Here is a 10,339-nt window from a genome sequence, read left to right on the forward strand (position 1 = left end):
CCTCACTCACAGAATCCCAGTGGGATGAATGGTTAGAGACAAAGATATTTCTTGTCAGAGCTTTGCTAGAACATCGATGCTTGGGGGTTCGGATTTAATGGTGCGTTATATGCTCAGGACTTGGACTGGTAATTTTAACTACACTCATTTGCTAAGTTTTTGTTAAAATCTTGTCTTAAAGTCTACTCCCTTTGAGTTAACTTCCTGAAGTTATCCCAGCATATCCCACTATTTCAAGGTAACCATTTTACACGTGGCTGGAGTATTTCACATCAAGACAAACGTGACACACCTGCTTTTACACCACTATGGCCTGTTCTGTGTGTTTGAGTGCAGTGAAAACTCCCACCCCCATTATCCACTTGCAGATGCATTTAAATGCCTTGTGCAGAAATGGAGAAATGTTATCCCATCTCTTTTGCAAACTTTTCTTCTCTATCAGTATCTCAGCTAAGGATTTTTTGTACATAAAATATAAATTGTTCTGGTCTTTCACAGCTTTTGCAAAAGAAGGATCCTGCAGTGCAGGTCAGCATGGTGACAAAAATTCTCTAATGAACTACAGGTTGCACAATGAAGAACTAACTTGTGCATTCTAATCCTAGCAGAAATTCAAATATCTAGATGAAAAGGTATCTCTGAAAGCAACATATGGACAGTTTCCACTTCTGAATTTCTGCCTCTCCACTCCTCTATTTTCATACAGGTAAATTAACTTGTCAGTTCATTAACCAAGAAATTCTCGCAGTATCTTACAAACAGTTGCACAATTTCTGCTTTTTTCCCCTTCTGTTGGGTATATCAGTTTAGACATACAAAGCCTCCATCACTCCCATTTCCTGTCTAATATACACAGAATGTCAGTAATAACCGAGTACCACCTCACGTCCTGTCCAAGTCTTTTTGGGAAATAAATGAAGGGCAACGTCTTGAATCTCACTAAGGGGAGATCCTGCAAATTTTATTGCAGCATGCAAAGAACTATAATTATTTATGCCACACAAAAAAAAAGTGTTAGTAAATAGTATTTTTTGGAAGTCACAGAACAGAAAATATTTTTTTATAAAACCATGAAAATGTATCCAGGAACACTGTAATTAGCTACACCCATAATTACATTTCATACAATTGAGAATAAAGTTTTACTAAAAGCCACCTGAAGCCAGCCCGACACACCTCTCTGTTACACCATCCTGACTTCAAGGATGCCTTTAAACATCCTGCAATCAATCTGCAGCTGGGCTAACGTTAATCAAAAATACACAACAGACCAATGATCCAACGTATTAATCATGGTACATAACTGCAGTAAAGTAATAAACAGCCACAACTCGAATAACGTTCATAGTTTTTGTTGACAATGCCAACAACCCAAGAGTCAAATACATTTTTTTCCTGAATAACAGCTTTAACGTAGATTTGGGGGAATGAATAATATTTAAAAGCTCATGCAGGTGACATTAATACGACATTTTTCTCATCATTCAACAATAAATTATTTTTTTTCTTCATTTAATTCAACCAAATCAGTACAAGAACAGCTGCCAGGACATTTATGTTGTAACATTTACCCTCATGTGTGCTTCTCCAAAAAATATTATTTCTCCACAAAATGGAACACTGGACATTGGATAGATTATTTCCTCAGGCTACGAAAATAATGTTGTTTACTGCTATTTTTCTAGGTTTGTACATGTAATAAGACTCTGAAATTAGCTCCTTGGGAGGGTGAGTGAAGTAAAGTAAGCCCATTCGTTGTACAGCAGAAGCCATAACTCATTTTAATCCCATATTAATATAATTCTGCCTGGATTTTTTAGAACTAAACTAATTCTGCTACATTCTGGCACGAATTATGTACTCTGTGCACACACTGAGCATGCCTTGATAACCAGAGATTCCATTATGTGTTTAATAATTGACTATTCAATAGAGCATTGAAGCATTTTTGTCTGGAACTAATTCACCTTTGTCTGTGTATCAGCATGAATGTACAGTGAATTCCAGATCTGGTCTCGAGATGTAAAGGCCATATGCTTTATTCATCTCAGGGTTTTTTTTTAAACTACATATTCATGACAGGCACTGCTTGGAAATTAATGCCCTGAGTTGTATACGCTGGTATATACACAAAATGATTTATTGGAGCAGTGATTCATTGAAAAGCACCTTGAACCTGTCATGAAAACAGCACCTTCTGTAACAGGTTTGACCTCAGAAATAAATCACTCATTGCTGCATTTGCAGAGGTGTGGGAGACATGAAATACTAACAAATACAAACAGTGGTTGGAGTATTTAAAATATCAAGTTCAAAAAAGCCACAGAGGCTGTTGCTGTTCCTCAGACACACGAATATCTCTGGAGCAGAAAAGCAAGTCCAAGAAAGTCCCCCCTGTTCATGCAGGCCTGTCACCACACCAGTGCCAACTCAGGAAGAAAAACCTTTTTTAAGAAGTGCTTATTCTTGAATCTAAGATGTTCCATCTCACCAAAAATAAGCATCTCCATGACCTCTGTTCTCACCAGACCATCAGCCTTGGTGGTTTCAAGCACAAACTTACTGGTTTAGGCCACACAACCCCATTGAATTCAGCCAAGAATGAAAAATAAAACTGAAGAAAACAACTTCTAACATTTTCAACAAATTACATTTAATTTGAAGAAGAAAAAGCAATAACTTTTATCCATTGGGAAAAACTATCTTTTAGCTGTACAGTAACCAAACTCTTTTCCATCTTTGGAAGCTGCCTGTCTAAAGGTGAACTTGCAGTCCAGTATGTCAGTCAAGCCAGCACACCCTCAAGGGTAATAAATTCACATACAAACGATTTATGTCACTTTGCCACAACTGCACTGTTGGCCCAAAGGTGCCTTTGAATTTCCTCCAGCTATAACCAATACCTGACGCTCCATGAGTAAAGCAGCAATGCCCTGAACTAAGGCCCCTGTTACTTTTGTACTGGTTTCTAAAAGCACAAATGTAGATTTGTCAGGAATCACAGCTGGTGAAAGCCTACCTGTGTAATAATCTTACCATTACACTACCTTATAACGTGCACAGGCTGACACAAGTCTTGTTATACTACATGGCAAACAACTGATAACGCTCAAGTTCGTGTTTTAAGAGACTTCAGATGCAGACTGTGGTATTATTTGATTGTCATTATTAGCAGGTGTTTATTCTCAGATAACTACAGAGTATAATGCTATTTCAAACATCTTGTGGAAAACTTAACTTAATTCTTGCTATCTTTACAGCCTTTCATCCCAAATCTTTGGGTTTGCCCTCTTAATATGTTTACTTCAAAGCATAACAGACTTTTCCTCTTATTTTGCAGTCATTTCTTTCCCCTGAGGGTTTAAGAAATGCTTCAAACCACAAAATACCCCCAATTTTGCAAGATGACAAAAAGTACCACAAACATCTTTATCCATCAACATACAGCTGTGTTTTGAAAGGCATTTGATAAAAGGATAAAACCGTGCAATTTGATGTCACAGCTATGATAGAACCCACCATGATGGTCCCTCTCCAAAGATCCCACAGGAGAGCACTGTTTCACAAGCCCCATTCAAAGGGGCTCACTAGCACAGCACAGAACTCCCAAAGCAAACCCAAGGTATCCCCGGACTGGCACGCATGTGAAATTGTGTTTGAGGATTACTTACAGACCTCCTAGGTGCTGGACAAAGGACCTTCCACTGCTGCTCCCAGACCAACAGAGCAGACCTGCTGTGCTCTGTTAAGTGCGTGCTCTTTATCACCCACCTGTGGTGGCTGATGAGATGGTAATTGCTGCACACAGGTGGAAAGGATTTCAAGTCATGTCAGCTGCAAGCCATTGGCTCAGCTGTAGCAAAGGGGCGACTCCGAGCACCCCATAATACTTTAGATCTAGAGCCTATTTACAGGAAAAGCAAACCACAACACTGGAAAGACCTGACCCGGGATTTTTAGGGATCTACATTCACTACTTTCTAACACAGTTACAATGTTCAGATTTTATTTCCCTGAGGACTGGGGTTTGCCTACACAGCTATCTAAGTCTTAAACAGCTTCATCCCTGGTTGGATGCCTGTCCATGATTTCATCTGTTACGGGTGGAGCCCTCCACAGGTGAAGCCAATTTAGTGATTTTCTGAAGCAAACAATGATCTCCCCAGTGATGTCTCCACGTGTTTAATGTGGTCCTGTTCTAGTTAAGAATATTTCTACTCTTTCACACCCTTCTTTGGTGAGAACACATTTGAGAAGTACCACTGATTCCCAGTGATTTATTGTACTTCATGTTTATTTAACAAGATACGCTCTCCACCTATTTATATGACATTACAGCCCCAATATGTTGCACTTTCACACCTATACTTCTGGTTTTGTTGGAATTGTGATTACAGACACATGGGCAACAAAGATAGTGAACACTGAAGATTTTAATTACACAGCCTGTTTTTCCTTGTCTTTTTTTTTTTCCCCCTCCAGGGCAACTAATAATCATTTATAACACAGACAGCCAGGTTTTTTCGGTCTGCACATAACTCTGTTATGTTGTCACTGCATTTGGTAAAACACATCTTGGGAAAACGCTTCCAATTGAAGAGTTTGGGAGATAATTCTGGTTCTGCATTAGCTGGAAAATTACTGACATTTCACTGCGTGAGGGATGCTGTTTTCTAAGTGGATACTTCACCTTTTAAAGGGCTTATTACAAGGTTGGCTGTATGCTGTGCCATTACACACGGATTTTGTCTTTCATCAACAACAATGGCAAGCACTAACGCTGCTCTAAAGCTCTAGAGACGTTTCAGCTGCTGATGGCCTCTAAGTAGGGAAAATAAACCAGCGGTTTCTCATTCCTGAGTTACTTTATGGTTTTGATTGCCGGCTGTCTTGTTCTCTGCGTGCAGTGTAAATAAGTCAAATGCCCTGTTACAACCCGCCCCAGAAGCTGAGGGTAACCCAGGTTTCTGTTGATAGATCCCCTGGGGTGGATTAGAGTGACACAAAAATGAAGGATCGGTGTTTGTAAATATATTTGAGTTTATTCTGGAACAGTTTGGTTTCAAAGGAAAACAGGTATGTAGCCATTTTGGTCCTTATCATCTATAGTAATAGAGCAATATTAAAGCATAAAAATAACACTTAAGATCTTAACAATCTTTGAGCCATTAACCATTTCAGTCTCTGACATGGCCCCACCCAGGACTAAAATGGAAATGCACTCAAAAATACATGAAGGAGGAAGATTTCTGATTAAAACATTCATATCTTTAATGAAAAATAGACCAAGCTCTACTTACCATAGATTTCTGTCTCTTTTTTTTTTCAATAGGCATATATTGCCAATTGTTAGCACATCATAGCCAGCTATGCTATTTTGCAATAACAACTAACAATGACAGTTACACCAGATTTTTATGGCTCTCCTGAAGGAAAAAAATCTTGACACAGCAGTAATGAAAAGTTAAAAAAAAAAAAGCCCTTAGGTCTGCTTTTCACAGAGCTTCGTACAAAACATTCTTCTCTGCAAGGGTTTATCTCACCCGTGATCTCTGCAGGAAGAACAGAGCTGCAGATAAAGTTTAGGAACTGCTGGTGGATCTGAATTGCCTGTGAATGGACGAACCAATTAGTGACAAGCAATAAGTCATCAGGTGCAATCGAAAGGAATATGCAATCTGGCTTTGCCCCTCCCAGGAGGCACTTATCTTCTCATCTATTGCAGCTATAACTTGAAACTCCTCTGCAGTTGCCATCTGGCACGTAAGTGTGGATCTGGGCCTCAAATGAGGAGCAATAAAGATGGATGAAGCCTCGATGCTTTGTGCCGCACAAAACCGCTTCGTGAAAAGATCCTTCATGTTAAATTCTACTGCAATCAAGATTTTAAGCATTAAATTTCTGCCTCGTTGTATCATTTCGAAGTTTATATAAAACAGATTAAATAACCTTCTAGCTAAGTCATTAAAATTTAGACTGGTGAGGGCTGAGAGATGGATCCTCTAGCTGACCAAGATAACAGAAACCATAGTTAAAAATGGGTAAAATGGGATATTTTCAGCACATTTAATTGTTATTGATCAAAGTTCAATATTGCGTGTTCTAAAGAAGTTTACAAATATGAGCGAAAATACAGGTTTTTGGGGTTTTTTTAAAACTTAACCACGCTGTGCCTCAGATAACTCTTGAGAAGGATGGCAATATCAGGTACCCAGGAAAGGCAGACACCTGACTGGCATTAGGGGCTGCAGCTGCCCACTTTCCTGGTGGAACTGTGCAGCTTGCTAAGAGAAGGAGTTCCAGCACGTCATGTGCACAGACAGGACTCTCTGTGGGAACAGTGACACTGCAATGCCTCCCCAGAACACAAACCCCACACTATTGATCACTTCATTCACCCTGGTGCATTAATCATAAGTTCAGTTATCAGAAGCCAAAAACCCCCTCAATTGCAGCAAACCTGTGGCTATGGTAGCAGGAATTGAAGCCTGGAGTATCTCTGTTATTTAGAGTGGGGAAATGATGCACCTTTACAACAATTCCTCTCAGAAAAGCAATAATGCAATCCACATATTAGCCCATTTTTTTCCTCTGTTACACAACCCTGTGTTACGGAGAAGCAATTCTAAAAATTACAGAGCTCCCCAAAAATAACAGCTCTGTTTCACCACAAACCTTCCAGGTTTGAAATTAGTCTTTGTTCTGTGTTGAAAAGACACAAAATCCTCTCCATATCTTTGTGGAATGGTATTGTGTCAGATACCCAATTTTAGGAAAACTCACATGCTTTCTAGCATTAGACTTGCTTGCTTTCCTCTCTGCCCTGTCTGTGTGTGATCAGTGAGCACCACGCAGTCAGAAAATTATCAGATAGGCCACCATGATACATTCCAATTTTGACTAGGGCTGTATTTTAACTAAAAGTAATTGAATTAAAATCACTCCAATCATCACAAGGCTGTTCCCAGCACTTTAAACATTAAAAAATCTTAATGCCCAGAGTTTGCTGTTGCTCTCATACAAACCAGGGCAATGTTAGAATGGTCTGTTGAGGCTAAGGAGGCAAAGCAGTAAGTTACTGTCATTTATCAGTAGAGAAGCAAGAGTTTATTTTCAATCCCATTTCATTCTTGATGGTAAAGAGATGTAAAGTTTATACTGTATTCTCATTATAACCCTTTTTACTACTGGAGTTTCTGCCCCAGGGACTCTGCTGACGTGTCCTTCCCTCCCACCTTTGCTGTACAGGAAATTTGCTGCACAGAAATATATTGAAGTACCAGTAATTTCTTATCTTGGTCCTTCCTTTCTGAATTAGAACAGAACAGGCAAACAGGTCTGGTTTCCTTTTGAGAGTGGTATTACTCTCAGCTCAGCAGAACTATTAAATCTTAAACTTCCAACGATATGGAGGCTTTGGTAGAGGAAAGCTGACATTTGATAAAAATGGTGCTAAATGGTGCTACTATTTAAAATACCTGTGGGTGAAATCCTGCAGATTACAGAAGAACACAGCAGCATAATAACATGCATCAACAGAGACCCCAAAGAATACATAAAGGAAAAGCAAGGTGCCAAATACTTTCATAAAATCCACCTGAAAAAACCCCACTTATATTAAAAATTGATTTTTAAATTATCTTACAGAAATTCTCTCAGACTGCATATATATTGTTGTTGTTGTTACCTCCAGATACAACCCTGCAAAATTTTTTTAAATTGTGATTAAAATACCAAAGAACCCTAATGTTGTGATTTTATCAATCAATAATACCACTCACTGTGCTGGAAAGATAATATGGAATGTCATCTGAAACATTACACAAACAAAACAAGCTATTTTAAAGCTGTTTTAAGCTTCACTAAAATTCAAAATACAAGCAAGTGAAGGCAATGACAAAAGCAATTGATACATATTGACATAATTTTACAAAGAGTGGAGGATTAAGGAGACAGAGGAAAAAAAAACAAAACAATTTAAAATGCCTGCATGACAGACTCTCTAATAACAGAAAGAAAGAAGCAAATGAACCAAACATTCCATTCTGTTCACCTGTGACCAAAAAAAACAAAATAAAACCAAACCTGCTTTTATCTTCATGGAGCCTAAAACAAGTGAGAAAATTTTATTTATCTCCCTTTCAGTGCTTGTATTTTATTTTCTAGTGAAGTCTTCCTTGCAGCCAAGTTAAAAAGTTTTATGATTGCTTCCGAGTCCTTTTTAAGTGGGTTTGTTTTTTTTTCTCCTTAGCTTTCAGATGAAGCTTTGCATTCTGCCCTGTCTCTACCTCAGCTCATTTTTCTTCTGCAGTTTCAGAGGAATCAGCACAGAGGAGCCTGCTTTGCTTTGTGTCTGTACTGCATTTTAGCCTTTTCATTTCTACTGCTCACCTCAGTAATAATGGATTTGCTAATGTTTGCCTTTAATTCTAATAGCAATCAAACAATTGAAAGATTTCCATTTGCAGCACGTTAACATTTTCTTGTCCTCCTGTACTTGTAATATTTGATGTAATGTTCAAACTAACCGTAACTGCAGCATTTAAGCAATTTAAAGATAAAAGCTTGTGTATTTACTTCATAGATGAAGCTGAGTGAATCAAGCCAAGCCTTCCAGCTAATGCTTTCCAATTCTGTTATGGAGGGGAAAGGTTAATGAACACTTCTCTCACGTTTTGCTTCTCCATCTCGTTCCCAATAGAATTTTCTTCAGATCTGAACCACCCATCAGCACAGAGCAGATGCCAAGAACTAAAAGGCTTGCTGTGCTGCTGCTTTGGCAGAGTTTACAACTACAGGGCCTAATCCTACAGCCTCAGTGTGCAGAACTTATGTAAGACCCTGGGAGCTTTTTGTGTCTCAGGCACTGCATCCAGTGCCAAATTTTCTTACAACGACTGCTTCAGAGCATCTGGAACAACGCTGGCTTGGAATTTCATACTCATACTTTTACACCTTGGCAGGGGTATTCTGACTTATGTTTTACTTAATACTAATAGAGGAGTAACAGAGCAACATGTTGCTCCAGAGTCTCACTGAAAGTAGGCCAGAATTGAAACTCGTGAAGCAGAAGCCAGTGCAGTGATTACCATTATCTTTGAGTAATTGTCAGAACGCTGCACGACCTTGTAGGGCTAACTTTGTCTTCATTTGATTGCTGGAGGACAAGTTTTAACTGGATCATCTTTCATAATCATCGTGGAACTTTCTGTGGTGATTTGCTCTCCCCTCGCAGCGTGGCATCTCAGTGCTGCAGCTCCTGCACACTTCCTTTCTGATCCTCTTCTCTGCCCCGTTACATCACTGCACTTCAGGCATGATTTGCAATTGCACCCACTGCACAAGGGCTCAGGGGAGAACACAGCTTAGGATCAAACCCACTGCTCCATTTGTTTAGCATCAGCAAATAATTCTCAGTTCTAAAAGCGTTTTATATATTAAACAGTTTATTAAAAACTAACATGAAATGGAAATCGTATGTTTAAAAGCAACAGAAAAGAAGTAATTATTACTGCAACTATGATTCAGTTCACAACAAAACTTGTGAAGGACAGAACCTCAGCCAGCACTGAACAGTTCCCACTGAGATCAGTTGAGCCACCTTAATTTGTGTCAACTCAGCAGCTCATTCTTAGTTTTCAGCCTGATGCACAAGATTTAATCTTTGGATTGGTCATGTTTTTTGTCAATGAAGGACAATGTCTCCTTTTACAGAGAATCTTATTTATTCCCAAAACACCTAACAGTAATTCAAACTCTAGAAAAAGGCAGTTTTAATCCTAACTACTGCTTTTCAGAAGATGCTTAGTAAGGCTGGTCAGCCAAAATAAATGGTCCATTATGCATTAGAATGTCAGCTTCATACAGTTTTTTTTAAATAGACTTTTGTCTCTCCAAGGGAGTTGGGGAATTACTGTTTCTATAAAGTTGTAGATCCTTTGATAAAAAAGATTATTTATACACATACTAGCTAATTTCAAAACTTCCAGTCTGGCTTGCCATCATCACATAATCCCATAGAATTTAAAAGTTGAGCACCTATAGTCTGGGCTGCTTAAATATAGGAAAGGGTTTGTGCAGTCTTTTTATCCCACATTTTTTTCTGTTTAAAACAATGAAAAACATCACCACTAGCAACAGGATTTCCCTACCATCTCAAATTACAAGTTGCATTCTAAAATTAAAACTTCATGTGAACAGGGGCAGGACCAAAGAGGAGCAAGGAAATGCCACACACAGGTAAACAAGAATTGCAGCACAGCCCACACTGCTGCTCTTATCTCCCTGAAGCTCTGGGGACCATCTGCTGGTGTGAAAAATTCAGCATTAGGGAGAAAGT

This window comes from Myiozetetes cayanensis, unplaced genomic scaffold, assembly GCF_022539395.1.
Source record: "Myiozetetes cayanensis isolate MyiCay16 unplaced genomic scaffold, myiCay2020 scf13, whole genome shotgun sequence".
In the NCBI taxonomy this organism is placed as follows: domain Eukaryota; kingdom Metazoa; phylum Chordata; class Aves; order Passeriformes; family Tyrannidae; genus Myiozetetes; species Myiozetetes cayanensis.